Genomic DNA, 21,660 nt, shown 5'->3' with positions numbered 1-21,660 from the left:
TTCTTAGCTTATCTTTTCAGTATCACCTCCTCGTGGCCCTTAAATTTATTAATGAATATTTTTAGACTCATCTTTAGAATTATCTCTCCTTCAGCCATAAATTAATGTATCTCTCTTCTTTCTCTTTATATCCTCTTTAGGTAATCAAAACCGTCTCTTTTTTCTTCTTTTTTATCTTTTCTCTCCTCTTTCACATGAAAATCCTTTCGAATCTCAACCGATCTATATCTTTTCTTGATTGAAATTAGTGTTTTGATCCCTTTGCTTTTGACATTACAGGTATAATTCACTATTGCTCTTTCCTTCTCATCTTCAAACAGATGACCCATCTATTGCAACAGACTGAGCAACTTTTGGAACAAATCAAACCACTAGCAAGGCTGGTTTGATTTATTCTAACAGATGATCCATATGTTGCAATATATCAGTCATCTGTTGCCACAGATATATTATCTGTTGCAACATATGGTATATCTATTAAATAGATGGAGAATCTATTGCAATAGATGGGTCATCTGTTGGAACACTTGTTGTAATGTGTTGTATTTTTTCAATTTTATGTTACCCTTTTTTTAAAATTATGCAGACATCAATTGTAATATTCTTTTTGTTCTTCTCTTGTTGGACATCAATTTTTTTCTATTGTTTGTAGATATAAGGAAGTAAAAGTTGATCAACTTTTTCCCGACCAACACAAAAGGCTAGAGTAAAGATGGGTTCAGAGAAATAAGTTTCTTGCAGATGGAACCACTTCATATATGGGAGGTATGTATTACTGATCATGTTAACGTGAAAACACATATAGAGTACACTAATTTTGTAAATGATATTTTTCACCGATTAGGCATTGATCATTCAATCAAGATATCTATAATTTTACAGTTAATTTTGATAGGTTCAAACTGATAAGGCTAAGGGACCTCGTAGGTGGTGTCGATATTTTATTATGGTTTAATAATGGTTTTGCAAATGTTTATGAGTCAAGTTTGGTGAAGTGATCAAGTTTTTATGGCATTGTTAAAAGATTCAATAGTGGTTGGACTGATTTTAAGGATTCAATGGACTTTTGAAAGGCCTCCAAAGTGTCACACTACTGTAAACAATAACGAAAATCAATATAGTTATTATCCTAACCTAATTTTATATGGTTGGGTTGCTTGGATTGATGATTATACAATAGAAGGTGCGGTAGGAGAATACCTGTGAGGGAAAGGGGAGTTAATGAAAGACTATACCATCTGAGACCTTATTGAACAGAAAATATAAGGGAGAAAGCAAGGAACTTCTAGCTAATCTGGCCAATGAAATTAACTTAAAACATGAGAAATCTAAATCAAATGCAAATATGAAAGTGTATCCAAAAATAAAAATCCGTCAGTCATCTCTCTCAAAGAAAAATAGTAAAGTAGACTACAGCTGGCCACCTTGCTAGGGAACTGAGACTAGTTAGCGTGGTCAGAATGATCAACTCCAGAGATAATAATAGAACACTAAGTAACCAACTTTACGGATATCGAGGGTTGAAATGATGTACAGTAAAGAATGAAACTTACACTAAGAGCTTTTAAAGTTGAAATAAGGAATCAAGCTAATGCGGCAATTTTAGAAGTTACACTTGCATCCCAGGCCTTTAGTTTGTGGTTCTGGTCATGTCATTCGTAGTAAAACAAAAAGTCTTGGGATTTATGCGCAACTTCATACCTTTTTATTTCCATTTCTATTGACTTGATCAGAACCATAAATAGAAAGCATGGGACGCAAGTTAAAATTAAAAAATTGTCGCCTTGGCTTGATTCATAATTTTAACTTCAGAAGTTCTTGGAACAAGTTTCTTCCTTTATTGTAAATCATTTCAACCCTCGGTGCCTGCAAAGTTGCTTCCTTAGTCTTTTGTTGTTTTTTCTAGAGGTGATAATTTCGACTACGCTAACTAGTCGCCGTTCCCTAGCAAAGTGGCCAGCAACAGTCCACTTTACTATTTTTCTTTGAGAGAGATGACTGCCGAGTTTTCATTTTTGGATACACTTTCATATTTGCACTTGATTCAGATATCTCATGTTTTAAGTCAATTTCATTGGTCAGATTCGCTAGAAGTTCCTTGCTTGCAACCCTATGTTTCCTCTTCAATAAGGTCTCAGATGATATAGTCTTTCATTAACTCCCCTTTTCCTCACAAGTATTCTACTACAGCTCCTTCTGGAGTATAATCATCTTCTCAAACAACCCATCCATATAAATTTGGGCCAGCAGAATTTCTATTGATTTTTCATTCTTGTTTGCTGTAATGGGAGACTTCGAAGGCCATCTCAATGTACAGTGCACCCTTAAAGTTAGTCCAATCATTATTGATTCTTTACAATGCCACTAACTATTGATCTATTCTCAAAACTTGACACACATAAACATGGGCAAAAACTGTCATTAAATCATAACAGGGTATTGGTACCATCTTCATGGTCCCTCAGCCTTATCAATTCAAACATATCAAACTTAACTATATAATGGATGATCTTGGCTGAATGATCAATGTCTAATAGATTCAAAACTATATCCACAAAAACATTGTACTTTATGTGTGTTATCACGATGACCTTATCAGTAATACATAACTCCTACACATGAAACTAGATCCATCTATCTGCACGCACCTTATTCTTTCTACCCTATCTATGGCTTAATTCTAGTAAACAGATGACTAACATGTTGCAACAGTTGACACATCTGTTAAAATTATCAAACAATTATAGACATATGTTAGAATAAATGATCAATCTATTGCAACATATGACTTATTTATTGGAAATAATCAAACAGATATATACATCTATTGGAACAGATTTCTAAGTTGTTGTAAATTATCAAATAGATAGAATATATTTTGCAACAGATTACCCACTTGTTGGATTTATTTTAAAGCAATTTTCTTTTCAAAATAAAATAAAGATAAAATATTATATTTAGATCCATTTTTTAATTTACATAATCAAAAAGTCACTAATTTTATTTAATTAAGGGATGTAATTATTAAAAAATAGGTGAACAGTCGTGACTTTTTGACTAATCCATTCAAATTCAATCCTCTATAAATAGGTTCCTCCTTACTCATTTAGTCTACTCTACTTCTAGATATAGCTGATCCTAAAGGGGATAAGGTGATTCTGCGCGACTCCTTGTGAGAACTTGGAAGGCAGATTCATGAACTTCGGTGGGAGTTGGGCTCCATGAGAGCAAGGCTGAGAAGGGCCCTGCTGCTGCCGAATGACAATTGGCCGGTTTGCAATAATAATAATAATAATAATAATAGTAATAATAATAACAATAATTCAATTATGTTTTTTCTTTTAGCGTATGCATTTTATTTTATTATATTGGATCTACCTAAGGGAGGAACCTCATGTATGTTTTGTTTTTTATTGTATTTTTGTATGTAATGGATTCAAAAATCTATGTTTGGTCAACTTTGTCTTTTTAATTCTTATTTAATTTTCATTTGGTCTATTCTTTATTCTCAATTGTCGATAATTGGAGGTAGGGATTGAGCGTTTGTTGCAATGGATGGACCATATGTTGCAATAGATGGTTAATCTGTTGTGATAGATGGACTATATTTTGCAACAAATGGTTAATTGATTATAACAGATGGACCATATATTGCAACAGATGGATGCAGGAGTTGCAATACTTCAATAAAAATGGTTATATTATTGAAAAGACTTTTCACAATAATAAAAAAGTCATCAGTTAGATTTAATAATGAATTGTCACAATAATTGGAGCGTCACCAGTTAGATGTAATGAAGGGGGTGAACAGTCATGACTTTTTTCCTACCACATTCAGATTCAATCCTCTATATAAATAGGTCCCTCCATACTCATTCATTCTACTCCACTTTATTTATTTCTTACATTTTGTCTTTCGTATTACATCTTCAACCACTTTTCTTCAAAGAACATATTCCTTTATTGAGGTAAGTTTTTTTTTTCCTTTTTGGTAAATCTACCAGTTCGTAGTATACATTGTATTACATTTGGACTCTTTTCTTTACTTTTGTGTTTATGTTTTTTATTAGGTCATGCCTGTTCTAAATATAGTTGATCCTGTTTGCAATATTGCTATTCTATGCGACACCGTGTGGAAACTTCAGAGACAGGTTAATGAACACCAGTGGGAGTTGATCAACATGAGAGCAAGGATGCTCCGAGAGATTCGCAGGATGAGGAGAGCCTCGCTGCTGTCGGTTGGTGATTGACTGGCTGAGAATAATAATAATAATAATAATAATAATAATAATAATAATAATAATAATAATAATAATAATAATAACAATGTTAATAATAATTAGCTTATGTTTTTTTCTTTTAGCATATGTATTTTTATTTTTCTATATCGGATCTACCTACCTAAAGCATTTTTGTTTTTCTTAATAAAAACTTTATGTTTGATCGACTTTGACTTTTAATTCTTATTTAATTTTTATTATGTCTATTTCTTCTTCTCAATAAACATGTCAATGGTTGGAGGTAAAGAAAAATTTTAAATCTAGTAGCAATATCAAGAGTTTTGAGTTCTTTCAATAGATGGACCATCTATTGAAATAGATTGGTCATCTGTTGGGTTTGTGGAAGGAACTGTATTATGTTGTTCCAATAGATTAATCAACTATTACAACAGATTGATTATCTGTTGGAGGAACATATTCTAGTTTGATTAACTATATTGTGTTCTTCCTGTAAATGTTCATTAGTTGCAATAGATGAATAATCTGCTGAAAATAATTTTATGGTCTGTTGTATTGAGTTCCTATTTTACCTCTTTTTATTGATGCACAAGTTAATAAAAAATATATTTTATATGATAAATAATAACATTTACATTCACAAAAATTGAGTTAACAATATCAAAGTCTATAACAAACAACAACAACAGTTTTGCTATTACAAAGATCATGATGGATTATGATCTGGGCATGTAGTTCTTTTGTGGCCAGCGTTCTTAAAAATGCAAGACTTGTTTTTTCTTGATGGAAATGATTCTCTGAATCCACGCCTCCTCTTATATCACCTTCTTCCCAATTTGATAGTGCTTGAGTTAATATATGGAGGAGGTATTAATCTCCCCAAAAGCTCTATAGGAACAACCCATGATTCTTCGGGTCTCACTATATTTCATTATATATCTATCCACCGAATCATATGGAGAGGAACCCTCATAAATTTTAGTTTCATATTATGCACCGTATTGGGGTCGAAGTGCTTCCATAGCATGTGGACAGGGTATTTTGTCCAAGTCAAAAACTCTGCACATACAAGATCTTGTTTGAAGATTGACCGTGGCAATATCACCATGACCGCCGATACTAAACTTGTAGTCTTCTATTTGATAAACAAATAACCTATTACCCAAACTAATATTCATTGATATTTGTTTCTTTGCTTTTAGAACAAATATCGTTCCTGCGTTGGCGAACTGCACATGCCTTTTGTGAAATAATTTGCCATACTTCTTATTTATTTCATCAAATAGCACCACGATGGGAATTCTCTTTCAACACCAGATAATGAATTCACTGATTTAATAATGTTTAACGTCATAATATTATACCTATACAAAAGAATCACTTAGTACGACATCATACTAAAATTGTAACTCAAACAAGACATTAAGTTCATAAGAATGTATCTATTTTCCAGACAAAATGCCCGGCTCTATCTCTCAAAATTGACATATACGAGATATTTTACTGCCTTGGGATGCATATCCATTATTTGATTGAAATGGTCAAAAAATTCATCTCTATTATATGCTTTAACTGCTTTATAAAAAAGGGTCACGACCCTTTCGTTGTGAAAGTTGTTATGAAAATTATTTCCAAGATGCCTCATGCAACAACCAAAGTGAGCTCAAGTGTAGAAAATTAAACCCATCTTTGGGATACTTGGATGCCTATCAAAAATAAAACACAACTCTTTGGTATCTTCAACGTAGCTTCGTATTAGTTCAAGAAAATATCCATACGAGGCATCACATTTTTGTTCGCTACATAAAAAGCAACAAGAAATATGTGACTCTCCGCATCCTGTGCCACCGACACTAGCAAAACTCCATTATACTTGCTCCTCAACAATTTCCCATCGATGGCTATGAATTTTCTCAAATGTTGAAAACTAAGAATCGAAGCACCATAGGATACAAAAAAGTACTTGAACCTTCCTTTTTCATCAACATACAGCGCCGTCTTACTTCCAGGATTATGGACTCAAGAATGTAATGATAGGTATCGAGTACTACATACCCGTGCTCGTGTGTCCCTCTAACCAAGTCATTGGCAATCCCCATGGACATATATATCTTTCAATAACTGATCGTAACACCCAATTCTCTAAGGAGTTGATTGGCCATATCACTTGTAGAAGGGTCTTTGCCATTGGGGAATCTATTCTGGAAATATTGACTGAGGACCTTTGACGTGGCGTGAGGTTTTTTTCTCGTAATATGCTCTGAACCACATGTGTGATACTTGTAATAGACATTAATGCTGAATATTTCAGAGCCTAAGTATTTCACAACCCTCAACTACCACTTATAGGCCGGATTAGAACATCTGAATGAAAAGACTTTGCTCGAATTAATCACCTTCTTTACTCCGAAATCTTTTTTCAAGCAAGCAATAAACAAAGAAATAGATAGTTCTTTCTTATCCTTGAATGACATTTCCTAGTAAAAGCCAGTATCGCATCTTGACGATTACCCGACTGTGTTGATTGGGAAGAACTGCCCACCATATTGCTCGCAACAACGGGCATATATAGGTGTTTGATTATCATCTGAAGTATTCATGTCCAGATCATCCAGCTTATCATCAAAGTTGTCTTCTTGGCGTTATTTTTCTATATTCTGATTCTCATTCTCTCTCGATTTTTCAACCATGTACACCATTAACACCGGCCTAGCTGAATCACTAAAATTAGCACGCAACTGAGCCTGATCGGTTATCTTGAAAGATAGTACCCTATGATTTTCAAAAGAGTTGTGCATGTAGCTGATGACGAGTTCTTTCGGTTGACAATATTACACTATTCTCTAGCTAAATTAATTTTATTTTTTACACTATTCTCTAGTTAAATTAATTTATTTTTTACACTATTCTCTAGTTAAATTAATTAAAAGTCCCAAGAAAATATTACACTATTCTTTAGTTAAATTAATTTTATTTTTATTTATAATAAAATATTAAAAAGTGACGACAACAAATCTTTGAGTATAATAAAAACAAAATTATTTCAAACAATGAGAGAATTTTCTTTCTCCAAAGAGGGGAGGACAAGCTAAGTGACAAATTCATATTTTATATGATGATCAAGTAAATTAAAAATTAAAAAACTCTAAAGATTCTCCAGCATTATATAGTACCTTGCATTAAACAGTTCATTGTTGGGAAGGATCGAAAGTCAGAAAAATAAAAAAGTAAACAAAATCAGAAAACATCAAAAGATCACTGGGAACAGCAATATGGCATAAGTATTTTTTAATGAATGATAAAATCGAGAAAAAAATAATAAAATATTATTTATTTTATTTTTTTTGAAAACAGGGGGTAAGATAAGAGGATCATTACCATGTTTTTCAACAAATAATTTCTTCACCAGATAGGAGAAACTAATTTTATTAGATTTTTTTTGTGATTTTAACAATAATTTTAAAAATAATTTAAACTAGGAATTATAGTACTAATGTTATTTCTAAAATTTTAAATAATAAATCTGCGCTTATCGTCCAAAAAGTTTAGTGAGACATTCTAATAGAGGTAAATACTTATTCGTAAGGTGTACTTATACCTAATTGGATCGTTAATCTTAGAATTAAACTAATCAAAGTGAAATGCATATTACCTAATAATGGTTAAATTTAACAAGTGTATGTAGAGGATATTTATCTTATAATATTTTTTAGTTTAAAGGATGATACTTGAATTAATTAAAGAGTTTACAGACTAAATAAAGGTTCAAGGGTAGCCCTCGTGCCTGAATAAATGTTTACAGGATTTGAATTAGTAGTATTACATGCCACAATTTTTATAGGAAAAGTAGTTCCTAATATATCTGCTTCCACATCCTTGTCCACATACATAGGAGGAACTAACAAAATTTGCAAAATGCCCAAAACTTCATTTCTGGCCCCCTTCTTAGCAAACAGGTCTGAAACTCTATTTTTCTCCCTGCATGTGTGACTAAGTACTGGAGCTCCCAATGCTTGCATCATCCACCTGCACTCAGAAATAACATTATCATATGGGAGGTAATTCTGATTGATTCACGTGTGGATTACTTGAAATTAGTGCCAATTTTAAGGGAGTTAATTTCTTTTTTATTAGGGCTAGTTTTATCCCTTAGAAAATGGCTAGCATCTCAACTTGGAGGGATAAAGACAAAATTGTAAGCTTTGGTGAAGCCTAGGATCTAGTCCCCTTTGGAGTTTCTGAACACCCCTCCTATCCCTCCCTTTTCCAGTTAATTTTTGAAAGGCTCATCAGTGTTTGGCTTGAAGCTTCCCATGTCTGGGTGATCCCATTTGACCTAGGTTATGCTAGTGATGCTCCTGCTGAAGGGTTAGCCATTGTAACGTCCTGATTATCTGAACCGGAATGCTACACGGTGCTCATGACCATGAAGGACCACAAACTAACCCATGACTGATATCTGTACCTGTACACTACATAATATGACATGAAAATACAGAAACATACACTGAGAGGCCGTAAGGTTCAATACTAAACATAACTGAATAATAACAATAACGTCTGACATAGAGTAGTATATCGATACCAAAACAAAACTGAAATACTAAAGTCTGAAAAATATGAAAATACTGTAGTCATTTGAAAGCCTCTAACCGTCTGACTAAGAAGTTGATGGGACATGTCCCCGACTAACTCTGTCAACTGAAAACTAAACTGATATGATAAAATAAGATCACGTCCTCAGAGAATGAGGGCTCACTGCTAAAACTCTGAACCCTGGAATGCTACTACTGCTGCTGATCTGGGAGTCGTGTCTCTGAACCTATGGTGTAACATAAAAAAAAAACACCATAGCACAAATGTATCAGTACAAAAGAATATACAGAGTATAGGTGTGAGGTAGGCTGAATATATGGGGCTTACATGCATGAATAACAATAACTAACTAAATAATATGAACGTCAGAGTGCACACATGAGTACATAGTAATTGAGATCATGAGAATATGATAGCTGAATCTATATACTGATGGCATGACTTTACTAATATCTAGTTCATGAGATTACTGATCTTACTGAGTACTGAGTTCATAAGATTTCTAAGATTTCCTGAGTCACATGACTCACTTCTATGGAACATGGCTTGACTGAGAGTATCGTGAAAACATGACATGGCTCTAGGTACACAACTATATTTTTCGGGTACAAGTACCCCCAGGACTCGATAGAAGAAAACTGACAAGGCATGACATTCTTGAATACATGACCAACATCAACAATCCATAATACTTCTAGATCATAGGAATATAGTTCATAATTCATAATTCCATAAATAAGGGATTTCATGCTTCACATAGTTATCATAGTCTTGATCAGGGAAGGGAATGCATATAACATGTACATACTTACATAATTTCAATATCATGAACATTGCATAACACAACAGTCAATGCACAACAAGAGCATGGAAATTGTGTTGCATCATAAAGGTTAGCATGGACTTGTCATTTAGATACTATTGAGTCTAAGGAACATTATTCTATCATTATAGGCATTTTATCAAACACCTTACATGCACACTTTATAGTATAGGTCAAATCATCAATTTAAGAATCTAAAACTACCCAAACTCATGGTTTTCAACTAACAAACTCACATACTTCATAGAAAGTCATCAAATCACCATCTTGAAACATAAATAACAACTATCAACATGAACATGATCAAATCACAACAACAAAATCACAATAGGTTATTTAAAACATGATTCTTGGACTCCACGAATGAAAGGGATCCGTGGATGAATACTACGCATATCTTAGTTTGTGATTTCGTGAAGATTGATAGAGAGATTCTTGAAATTTGATGGTGAATTCCCTTGGAATTGAACCTTCTATGAAAACCCTAGGGCTTGTTCTTGAGAGGTTTTGAGAGTAATTAAGTATAAGTTGCTGAATTATGTCCAAATCTCGTGTTATAAGGTTTATATAGGGTGGGGAAATTGATCCTTTTAACCCTAGTACATTTCTTTAATTTATGATAAAATTTCCCAATTTTCATCCTTGGCGCGACGCGCCACTATCGCGCCAAGTCACAAGAAAGTGACAAATGGGAAATTGCACGGGGGCGCGACGCAGAGCTATCTCGTTGCCACCTTGTATGCAACCTAGAAGTTTGGTATGACGCGCCACTATCGCGGAGCAACACTAAAATTTGACAATTGCCATTTGAGCTATCTCCGCGGCGCGCTGGAGGTCATGTGATACACTGTCTCACTAAGAAGGCTCTAACTTTTTGCCCGGGTGTCGGATTTGGGAGAATTTTATATCGATGGAAAGCTTATTGAATTTTCCACTTTAAAAAAAGTGGAAATCTTAAAAATCCCTCATGGAATAATAATCATTAAATTTAAAAGCTAATACTAGGCATTCTTGGGACCAAATTAGCTAGGAAGAAAATTTGGGGTATTACAATATCTCCCCCTTGAGAACATTCGTCCTCGAATGAGACTGGCTGTGAGGGGGAACAATAAGCTGAACATGAACTGAAAAAGGATAACTGGAACATGATCTCATGACTAACAACCTGAACATAAGATACTGAACATGCATATCTGATGTATGTGTAACTGATTCATGAATTCATAACTGAGTGCTCTGAGGAACTAAATTTTCTCACAATGAGAATGCATGTCTGATGCATAATTATATAAATGAGCTACTACATGAATGCATGACCGAATGTGAAATGGCACTTAATACCAAGTTTGTGATGATACATGAGCATGAAACTGAATACCATGTTTTCACTGAATACTGAATGTGAAGCTAAATAAGCTTAAGGAGAACTGTTACCTTAAGCTTGATCTAGATTGGAGGAGAAGAAGTGAGGATACTTGGTGCGCTTGTCTGCTTTAACTTCCCAAGTAGCTCCCTCAATGGACTGATTTTGCCAAAGAACTTTGACTAGAGGGATTTCTTTGTTCCTCAGTCTACGAGTCTGATAATCTAGGATTTTGACTGGAATCTCTTCATAAGCGAGGCTTTTCTGAACATCAATGCTTTGAATAGGGACTACGACTGATGGGTCACCTACGCACTTCTTGAGTAAAGAGACATGAAGACTGGATGAACTGAGGCTATATCTGAAGGCAAATCGAGCTCATAAGCTACCTTGCCAAAGTGATTGAGAATCTTGAAGGGGCCGACATATCGGGGACTAAGCTTTCCCTTTTTGCCGAACCTCTTCACTCTTTTCATGGGAGATATCTTTAGATAGACATAATCATTATTCTCGAACTCGAGATCCTTTCTAGGCACATCTACATAAGACTTCTGTCGGCTCTGAGCAGCCCAGAGTCTTTCTCTGATCAACTGGACTTTCTCTAAGGCATAAAACACTAAGTCAGGCCCTATGACTGAGGCCTCACTAACTTCAAACTAACCAATTGGAGATGTACATCTCCTACCATAGAGATCTTCAAATGGAGCCATCAGAATACTGGAATGATAGCTATTATTGTATGCAAACTTAATTAAAGCCAAGTGGTCATCCCAACTACCCTTGAAATCAACTGCACACACCCTTAGCATATCTTCAAGAGTTTGAATAGTCCTTTCTACTTAACTATCTGTCATAGGATGAAAAACTATAGTAAGATGAAGTTTGGTACCAAGACCCTTTTAGAATAGTTTCTAGAAGTGAGAGGTGAACTGGGTACCTCTGTCTGAGATGATAGATAATGGAACACCGTGTAATCAAACTAACTCCCTGATATAGAGTTTGGCATAATCCTCGGCTGAATAAGAGGTATGAACTAGAAGGAAATGAGCTGACTTGGTCATTCGATCTACTATGACCCAAACTAAATAATGCTGATGATGAGTTTGAGGCAAACCCATCACGAAATTGTGTTCACTTCTTCCCACTTCCAAGTAGGAATGGTGAACTCCTGTATGGAACCACTAGGCTTCTGATGCTCTATCTTAACTTGCTAACATATAGAGCACTTAGCCACAAACTCTACAACATCTCTCTTTATCCCACTCCACAATAGATCTCCCACAAGTCGCGGTACATCTTAGTGGCCCCTGGATAAATAAAGTATCACGCACCAAGCGTTTCTGCAAAAATTTGCTACCTCAAGTCATCTACACCTGGAATACATAGACGACCCTGGCAATGAAGGACAACATCTCCCCCTTGGAAGAAAACCTCTACTTTTTGATCTCTGACTGACTCTTTTAGCTTAACAAGGCTAGGATCCGTGTCTTGCTTTTCTTTCACCTAAAAACCTAGAGATGATTCTGAACTACTCCGAACATATACACCACCATCTGAAGAATTAATTAAGTGAATGCCTAGTCTGGAAAGCTGATGAACTTCCTGAACTAACTCCTTCTTACTGTCCTCAACATAAGAAACGCTACCCATAGATAGTATATTGAGAGCGTCAGCCACTATATTTGCCTTACCTGGATGATAAAGGACACTCATGTTATAATCTTTAAAGATCTCTAACCATCTTCTCTGACGAAGATTGAGATCTTTTTGAGAAAAGACATACTGAAGACTCTTATGATCTGTGAAGACATCTACATGAACTCCGTAGAGATAATTCCTCCAAATCTTTAAGGCAAATACTACGGCTGCTAACTTAAGATCATGAGTAGGATAATTCTTCTCATGGGGCATTAACTGTCTGGAGGCATAGGCTATGACCTTACCATGATGCATGATGACATAACCTTAACCTACTCTAGATGCATCACAATATACTATGAATCCATCTAAACCATCTGCAAGAGCTAGAACTGGAGTTGAGGTGATTCGAGTCGTTAATTTATGAAAACTCTTCTCGCAAGGATCTGACCACTGAAACTAGACCTTTTTCTGAGTCAATCTGGACATAGGGTATGCAATAGAAAAAAATCCCTTATCAAATCGTCTATAATAGCCAGCCAAGCCTAAGAAACTCTTGATATCTAATGAAGAGACATGGCGAGGCAAGTTTCTTACCTCTTCAGTCTTCTGAGGATCTACTCTAATGCCATCACTACAAATGATATGACCAAGGAACACTATTGACCTTAGGAAAATTTACACTTATTTTATTTGGTGAATAGCTGATGATCTCTGAGAGTCTGAAGTACTATTCTGAGATGGTCTGCATGATCGTGCTCTGTGCGGGAATAGACCAGAATATCATCTATAAAGACTATGACGAACATGTCCAAGTACTGCTTGAACACACGGTTTATCAAGTCCATAAAAGTTGCTGGGGCATTGGTAAGACTAAAGGACATGACTAGAAATTCAAAGTGACCATACCGAGTACGAAAAGCTGTCTTTTGAATGTCATATTCTCTAACTCTAAGCTGATGGTACCCTAATCTGAGATCTATCTTAGAGAAATAACTGGCACTCTGAAGTTGGTCAAACAAATCATTGATTCTGAGAAGAGGATACTTGTTCTTGACCATGACTTTATTGAGTTGATGGTAATCAATGCACATTCTGAGGGAACCGTCTTTTTTCGTACGAATAAGACTGGTGCTCCCCATGAGAAAACGCTAGGTTTGATGAATCCCTTATCTAAGAGATTCTTTAATTGTTCTTTCAGTTCCTGGATTTCTACTGATGCCATTCTATATGGCAGAATAGAGATAGGTTGAGTACCTAGAAGAAGGTCTATGCCAAAGTCTATTTCCCTTTTGGGAGGAATGCCTGGAAGATCTTCGGGAAAGATATCTGAATACTCATTAATCACTGGGACTGATTTAAGACTGGGAGATTCATAACTAGAGTCCTTAACATGCATGATATGATAAACACACCCCTTAGATATCATTTTCCTTACCCGAAAGTAGAAAACCAGCTGACCTTTGAACGCTGAATTATTACCCTTCCACTCTAAGATGGATTCATTTGGGAACTGAAACTGAACTATTCTATTTCTGTAGTCGACTGTGGAATAGTAGAAATGAAGCCAATCCATGCTGAGAATAACATCAAAATCAGTTATCTCTAACTTGACTAAATCTGCTGACGTGACTTTCTGAAATATCATAACCGGGCAGTTTCTATATACCCGCCGAGCTATGATAGTTTTACCCACTGGGGTAGAGACTGAAAAGGGATCTGCTAGAATTTTGGGACTGACTCTGAAATCGCCTTCTATATAAGGAGTAACAAAAGACAAGGATGCACCTGGATCTAGCAAATCATAAATGTGAACATGAAAGATCTGTAATGTACCAGTAACAACATCAGGCGAATTTTCCTGATCCTATCGGGTCTGAAGAGCATAGCGATGATTTGGGCATTACCCACTAGTAGCACTTGAAGTGGCACCCTGCTGGTTTGGACGACTGGACTGAGTTGCAGAACGGTTCTGCTGACCCTGATAACCTGACTGGTGATAATCTCTAACTCTGTGGCGTGGCTTTCCAAAACTAAAACAGACATCGCTACCAGCTCTGCAAGCACCCTTGTTGTTCTTACCATAAGTCTGACATATGGGATTAGTTTGGGTATTGCTGACACTGCCCAGAGACTTAGAGCCTGACGCTCTATCTTTGTTACCCTCTTTGAACTTAGGAACTGGAGCACTAGTTGTAGAAAGAGTTGGAACTGATGACTTAGGATGAAACTGGGAACGGTTTTCTCCTTCTGATTTAGGTTGTCTAAAATTAAAGCTACCAATTCTAGCTTTCTTATTCTGCTTTTCCCTCTGCTTAATTTTTTTCTCCTCTATCTGCTGAGCATGAGTCATGAGTCGAGCTAAAGTCATGTCACTATTTAGCATGAAGGATTTTCACTCATTAACCACACTATCATTTACCCTTGAAGCAAACTTGTTCATCTTAGCTTGTTGTCTGTAACCACATGAGGGGCATATCTGGCTAATTGAGTAAACCTAAGAGAATTCTCTGTCACCATCATATTGCCCTGCCTGAGGTTGATAAATTCTAGAACCTTCGCCTCCCTCAGCTCCTTAGGAAAGAATCTGTCTAAGAAATCCGTGACAAACCCCTCCCACTCTATAGGACCTTCACCATCCACCCTTTCGAACTTTCACTGCTTATACCAAGTATGAACCACATCTTATAATTGGTATATGGCTAACTCCACACTCTTAACATCAGTTACCCCCATAATATCTATCACTTTCTAGACCTGATCAATGAATTCCTGAGGGTCTTTATCTACCTTAGACCCAAGGAAAATTGGAGGATTTATTTGGGTGAAGTCCCGAATCCTAGCTGTGGCTGTGTTGGCCACTGGGTTGGCTAAAATAACTGTTGGCCTCTCATTTTGGCTAGCTAATGACTAAGAAAGAGTTGTAAATACATTTCTAAATTTCACATGATAAACATATTCGCCCAAAGGATCTTTGGGTTGAGGAGCTGACTGGTTTTTTCTCTTTACAGGCATGTTCTGAACTCAAAAGAAGAAACAGATTAGACTGAGAGATTGACTTGTGATTATGCTCACAAGCACAACATGAATACTAAAAGAAGGGAAACTATTTCTTAAAACTTCTCATAGCCTCCTGCACATAAATGTGGCGTGCAACACACCCATGTACAAAACTCTACTAGATGTGGCTTTCAGACTTCCTAGGACTCTATTGAACCTTAGGCTTTGATACCAAGTTTATAATGGCCCAATTATCTGAATCAGAATGCTACACGGTGCTCATGACCCCGAAGGACCACAAGCTAACCCATGACTGATATTTGTACCTGTACACTACATAATATAACATAAAAATACAGAAATATGCACTGAGAGGCTGTAAGGTTCAATACTGAACATAACTAAATAATAACAATAACGTATGACATAGAGTGGTATCTCGATACCAAAATAAAACTAAAATACTAAAGTTTGAAAAACATAAAAATACTGTAGTCATCTGAAAGCCTCTAACTTTATGATTAAGGAGTTGATGGGACATGTCCCCAACTAACTTTGTCAACTGAAAACTAAACTGATATGATAAAATAAGATCAAGTCCTCAGAGAATGAGGACTCACTACGAAAACTCTGACCCTGGAATGCTACTACTGCTGCTGATCTAGGAGTTGTGTCTCTGAACCTATGATGTAACATAAAAAGAAAACACCATAGCACAATGCGTCAGTACAAAAGAATGTACTGAGTATACGTATGAGGTAGTCTAAATACATGGGGCTTACATGCATGAATGATAATAACTGACTAACTAATATGAACGTGAGAGTGCACACATGAATACTAGTAACTGAGATCGTGAGAACATGATAATTGAATCTATATACTGATGACATAAATTTACTGATATCTAGCATAACTGATACTGGAGTTCTGATAACTAAAATAACTGATAACATGAGTGACTGTGTCTGATAGTCCTAAATCTAATGGAACTATCTGAGTTCCGTACTATGACTGAGTTGACTGTATCTGACAGTCCTGAAATCTGAAGAACTATTTGAGTTCTTTTACTGAGACTGATACTAAAAATGTGAGAATAGGTATTTAACCAACATGCCCCAAATGCGCTATAACAGCTGAGCTGGGGTTCAATCTGTGCCCTGATTGGAAGAGCGTCAATATCGTGCCACTGGTAAGGATAACTGTGGGTACCTTTATCTAACAGTGTCCCCAAAAGAAAATGGTGGGGCCCTTATCTGACAATGTTTATCCACCTCATCAACCCTCATTTGACAGTGTTGATGTCTCAACCTATGCTGGCTACATAGATCTGGAACACAAGGATGACTGCTAAGAATCACACCCTCATATGACAGTATGTGTTCCCATCATTGGGTTCACTTGGTGCTAATTTCTGCTCCCATCTAAAGAGACTGAACATGATTGACTGATTGTACATGGACTGAGTATATTGAATTTCGTTGATTGATGGAATACTATTGATATCTGATAACTGACTGAGTTCATGAGATTACTGATCTTACTGAGTACTGAGTTCATGAGATTTCTAAGATTTCCTGAGTCACATGACTGACTGAATTCTATGGAACATGGCTTTACTGAGAGTATCATGAAAGCATGACATAGCTCTAGGCACACAACTATATTTTTTGGGTACAAGTACCCTCGAGACTCGATAGAAGAAAACTGACAAGGCATGACATTCTTGAATACATGAATAACATCAACAATCCACAATATTTCTTGATCATAGAAATTGAGTTCATAACTCATAATACCATAAATAAGGGATTTCATGCTTCACATGGTTGTCATAGTCTTGATCAGGGAAGGGAATGCATATAACATATACATACTTGCATGATTTCAATATCATGAACGTTGCATAACACAACAGTCAATACATAACTAGAGCATGGAAATTGTGTTGCATCATAAGGGTTAGCATGGACTTGTCATTTAGATACTATTGAGTCATAAGGAATATTATTCTATCATTCTAGGCATTTCATCAAACACATTACATGCATACTTTATAGCATAGGTCAAATCATCAATTTAAGAATCGAAAACTACCCAAACTCATAGGTTTTCAATCAACAAACTCACATACTTCATGGAAAGTAATCAAGACACCATCTTGAAACAAAATAACAACTATCAACATGAACATGGTCAAATCACAACAAGCTAATAACAATAGGTTATTTAAAACATAATTCTTGGACTCCACGAATGAAAGGGATTCGTGGATGAACACAACACATATCTTAGTTCGTGATTTTGTGAAGATTGATGGAGAGATTCTTGAAATTTAACGATGAATTCCCTTGGAATTGAACCTTCTATGAAAACCCTAGAGCTTGTTCTTGAGAGTTTTTGAGAGTAATTGAGTATAAGTTGCTGAATTATGACCAAATATCGTGTTATAAGGCTTATATAGGGTAGAGAAATTGACCCTTTTAGCCCTAGGACACGTCTTTAATTTTTGATAAAACTTCCCAATTTTCATCCTTGGCGCGATGCGCCACTATCGCGCCAAGTCACTGGAAAGTGACAAATGGGAAATTGGATGGGGGCTCGACGCGGAGCTATCGCGTTGCCACCTTGTCTGTGACTTGGATGTTTGGAGAGATGCGCCACTATCGCAGAGCAAGATTGGAAATTCACAATTTTCATTTGATCTATCTCCGCGACACGCTGGAGGCTCAAGTGATACACTGTCTCACTAAAAAGGCTCTAACTCTTCACCAGTTGTCGGATTTGGGAAAATTTTATATCGATGGAAAGCTTATTGAATTTGTCACATGAAAAAAAGTGAAAATCTTGAAAATCCCTCATGGAATAATCATCATTCACTTTAGAAGCTAATACTAGGCATTCATGGGACGAAATTAGCTAGGAAGAAAATTTGGGGTATTACAGCTGTCTACCAAGAAAAAGTATTCGGTTGCAAGGGCTATAGTATTTGTTGTGGGGATGTTAGATTTTTTATTTTTGAATAGGTTGACATTTCTATTTAACTAGATGCTTCACAAGCTTAAAGGAATGAGGTGCTCCAATTTTAACTAGATGTTAAACTGCTTGTTCCTTATGACATTCTATATGGTGAGCCAATTGTCAGTTGTGATAGTGGAAGAGTCAAAGCTGTGTATGTGCCATGAACCAAACAAGGGCCTAGCCATGACGGGCATCTCAAGTCCAGCAAAGATCGAAGAACATCCCCTACTCCTAATTAAACATAGCACTATACCCTCAATAGTGACTGAATTACGAACATATAACAAAATAACATAAAAGAAGCTCAAATAATTTAAGATAAGTTAATAACCGATAATTTTTAACCAATCATAAAATCTAACATCACTAGCCAAGTCCACAGTAATCCACAAAGCCTTCTAACAAACTGAAACTAATATAGTGTCGGGACATGCCTTTAATTCTGACATGACAATGATAATGGTAATGTTAATATGAACTCTTCAATTCTAGTTTATAAAAGAAAAACAATGGAATGATAAAGTCTTCCGAAGAATGGAAGTTCACCACTTCACCGCAAATGACCGATGAACCGAGCCGATTTACCTAACACTACACAGAAAAAATAGAAGTGTCTCCAGTGCCTATATCACGGGGGGATACAACGTCTGAAGATGGTTAGTGGGTTAAGCACTAACATGTAACTCAGGGATTAGGATAAAATAATGACAATTCAAAATTTAATTCAACTCAATCTACATGTTCACATAAATGTGTGCATACATATATATATATACTTATATATATATATATATATATATATATATATATATATACTTATATAACATGCTGGGATAGGGAACAAGGCTTAGAATGAACTTTAAAAATTCATCCTGAATTGTGTAGCTTAATTATCATTTAATAGTACCCACAAGCTATATGCGCTGCAACTCGCACCCCTGGTGGGCCCTAGTGTGTGTAGCCATACTAACTAGAGAATAATCTCATATATATGCATAGGGGACTCGAACCTCCACATCATATACTAAGGTGACTTAAGCACTCGATTATGAAATATAATATGGGGGACTCGAACCTCCCAATCATAATAATAAGGTGGACTCGAATCACCTAGTCATCAGTGAAGGGACTCAAACCCTAAGCCATTTTGACCCCCGCGCCAACAAATGCGATTTTCAGTATTGGTCCCTCGAGAACTCTACTTTCACGGCCTAGCTATACAACCCTATTTTAAGCCATATAAAAATATTTATCACATATTTCATTCATTCAACCATAATAAATATTTAGGCATACACTATCGGTATCGTAATACCAACTATACTTGTAAGGTATCATTAACATGCCAAATCAATTCCATTAACTCAGGAGAACAACTGCCTTTGTTCATTAATACAAGATGGAGGAACACTAACTTTCTTTATTCATTAAGGCCTATTTGTCTATGAAAATCATAATTTTTTGGAGTTGGAATTGGAGTTGGAGTTGTTTTTGACATGCATATAAATTAAAGTTGTTTTTAACATTTTGTGAGTGAAAAAAGTGAAAACAAGTAAAACTTATTTTCATTTTTCCAAACACAATTCCAGAATTGTATTTGGAATTCTTATGGCCAAACACATACAATTTTTACTTTTTACACATCCACTAATGAGTAGAGAATGGATGATTAGGTGCCAAAAAATGTGGATGTGTGTTCCCATGCGAGTTTAAATTATAGCGTGATGGCTATAGGAGCTAGCGAAAGTTAAGATTAGTATCCCTGAAGGGGATTTCCAAGAAAGAATTTAATGTCTTCATATTAAAGTTGTCAGTGGAGTTTGGCACTCATATGTATAGTTATACCCCCATTGTGCAGAGTATTGTGCTTCACTAGTTAAGGGGGGAATTGTCCGCTAGTCTTGGCCAGTGACCTTTGAGCTAAGGGGGGAGATCATGAACTAAGGTAGATCTTGAATTTTCTCGTGGTGGTGAGTTTCGGGGAAGAGTAATGGTAAATCTATTCTTATTCTAGGAAATTTTTCCTACTTCAATTTAAGAGGATATTCTATCAATATCTTATGTATTCAGATTGTGCCTATGCCTAAGGTTCGAGTTCTCTATGCAACCTATGTCTATGCTTCGACCCTCTATTTTTTATCTAGGTATTTGTTATATGAATCTTTTCGTGCCTATTGGGTCCTATCTTACATCTCAGGCTCCACCTTGTGTAGTACAACCAATATAAGTTATAATTGAATAGTATTACTTCCATTCATGATTCTTGTACTCTGAACCCTCAATTACCCTCCTTATGTTAGGCTGATAGTGGTTATGGAACCATAGTAATACTTTAGATAAGAGAGTAAATGTTCTTTATTGTGAAAGTTGTGGTCTAACAAATCAACCTAAGGTTAAAGATGATGAGCGAGAAGTGGGATGAAATTTTCTTGTGTGAAATAGTTAGGAAGGGGATATGTGGTGAAATCTTTGTGAAAGTGATTAAGGTAGTTGTTTTTTTATGAGAAGATCTATAAAGTGAGTGTAGTAAAGATAGGCTTGAATGTTGTGATTGATAGATACACAAACCATTTTATTGTGTGACTAGTACTCCTTAATTAAGACATAATATTGTTTGATTATAGTGATAAGATGGAGTAGTATTCTTGGAGGGGTATAGAGTCCTTTAGCTTAAGCTAGCACCTTTTTACTCCGGGTTAAGCTTCAATATGGAAAAAGTAATATACAGTTAGACTCAGGATCTTGTACTTGTGTGTTTTGCGGGGAAATTATATAGTTGAAAGGATAAAGTGTGTTATTCATAGTAAAATGCATAGTTGAGAAGTATTGCTATATTTAAGGGCTATTAGACATGTCATTTGTGGTGGAGAATGATTCTATTCTCGTGTCTCATAAAAATCTTATTTCATGTCTTGTATCAATCTTATTCAGGCTGATTATTTCCAACAAATTCATACTATACACTGAAGTGATCATGTTCA

The sequence above is a fragment of the Capsicum annuum genome, chromosome 5, assembly GCF_002878395.1.
Source record: "Capsicum annuum cultivar UCD-10X-F1 chromosome 5, UCD10Xv1.1, whole genome shotgun sequence".
In the NCBI taxonomy this organism is placed as follows: Eukaryota; Viridiplantae; Streptophyta; class Magnoliopsida; order Solanales; family Solanaceae; genus Capsicum; species Capsicum annuum.
The sequence above is the reverse complement of the archived record's forward strand: the minus strand, read 5'-3'. Positions refer to the sequence as shown.